The sequence below is a fragment of the Gossypium arboreum genome, chromosome 7 (genome assembly GCF_025698485.1).
Source record: "Gossypium arboreum isolate Shixiya-1 chromosome 7, ASM2569848v2, whole genome shotgun sequence".
NCBI lineage: Eukaryota > Viridiplantae > Streptophyta > Magnoliopsida > Malvales > Malvaceae > Gossypium > Gossypium arboreum.
In genome coordinates, this window is record NC_069076.1 from 44,542,826 (window position 1) to 44,544,555 (window position 1,730).

Consider the following 1,730-nt stretch of genomic DNA (forward strand, 5'->3'; position numbering starts at 1 on the left):
TAAATGAAAATAATCTTCAAATGAGTAGAATTAAAATACCAATTCAATAAACTATTAAGTTCTTTAATTAAATATTCTCTATGAATTTGAAACATTATAAATTTATAAATTGATTACTTGAATTTAGAGACTCGTGATTAATTAATTAATTAATTAAATTTGATAACTCATATTGATTAATTAAACTTTTAGATTTATGAACTTTGTAATTAATCATGTGGAAGAATGTCAAACAGAAACATGCATAAAAACAATAATGCATACACCAGCTATAAGTGTTGTAATTTTGTTGATTTGATTTACACTTTCCTTATTTTTTGAACATAATTCTCACTTTTTTTATTTGATGAAAATTCACAATATAAATTCTATGTCAAGTTTACAATGATAATCTCCCTATAACAACATGTTATTATAGGTGTATAATAACTACCTTTCTATAACAGACAAAATCTGTGTAGGCAAATGAGATTGTTATAGAGAGAGTTGACTCTATATTTGTTATATAATTTTGTATTTTTTTTACACTAAAATATCCATAATCGATAATAATGACTAATCCTCTCCCCGTGATTGCTCTTCGAAAAGGCAAACCATTAACTCTAAAACGACTAAGTTATGAGTGGAGTTGGCTACTTCAGTAGGCATGGTCACAGATCATAACGGAAGATGGTTTCTGGGATTTGCCAGGAACATTGGCCTCTGCTCCATTTTATAAACCTACTTTGGGGGGCTTTCGATGGGTTAATACGAGCTTGAGTTGGACAGCTTAACAACAGTGAATTTGTTGGGCAGTAGATCGAACGACCACCATCAATATCATGTTAGTCGATCAATTTTGAGACTGTTGTAGCAGCCTTGGGATGTTAGGATAGCTCATGTGAATAAGGGAAGTAATAAGGTTGGTAACGGTATGGCATCACTGGCATTTGGTTGTTCTATCGGTAGTCATATCTTCATAGCTCCACCTGCTGCAATCCTAAAGAATTTGACAGGGTGTGGCTTTGCAACGAGTGGTTTGATTTCTGTTTCTTTCTCTTTTGTATAAAAAATAGTAGTTAATTTACATGATTACTTAGAATCCATATCTAAAGTATATTATTGCATCCCAATTAAAATCTAAACTTAATTTGCTCTAAAATCTAGTTGGATCACTGATATTTATCATTTTAATATTTAGGAGAAGAAAAGAGGATGAAAACGTTTCAACTTGAGTGGCTTAAGTATTAAACAATCATTACTTCAAATAATTTTAAAAGATTTAATTCATGTATTGATTCCCTAATAATTTAAAATTCAAGAGTCATAAATTTAATTTTTACAAATAGAAAGAATAATGAGATCTGTTTGGACGAGCCCAATAAGGGGCAAACTTAGATATGGGCATGATGATTGATGCCTTGCCGTGATGGTCCCACAGTCTCAAAAATATATCAAATCTGGCGTCGCCCGGACTCGAACCGGAGACCTTCAGTGTGTTAGACTGACGTGATAACCAACTACACCACGACACCAGCTTTGACATGAGATAAAGAAATTTATAATGTTTAAATTTGGTTGTTTATGTATAGCATTTACAAGTTTTGGTGAATAAAAGGCTAATACATGTCATCATGTACTCTGACTGGTATGGTTTCTATCTACATTCTATGTTGAGTTAATTACTTATTGGCTAAATTATAGAACAAAAATTTAAAGTTCAAGTTGTTAGTACTTTTCATATATTTAAA

The 1,730-nt window shown here is 31.1% G+C and overlaps 1 non-coding gene across 1 annotated transcript; it reads right to left on the reverse strand.

The window, feature by feature from the left end:
* Positions 1 to 1,440: 1,440 nt before the first annotated feature.
* Positions 1,441 to 1,514, reverse strand: TRNAV-AAC (transfer RNA valine (anticodon AAC)). The gene has a single exon. It is a non-coding gene; the product is annotated as a tRNA-Val (tRNA).
* Between the last annotated feature and the right edge of the window lie 216 nt (positions 1,515 to 1,730).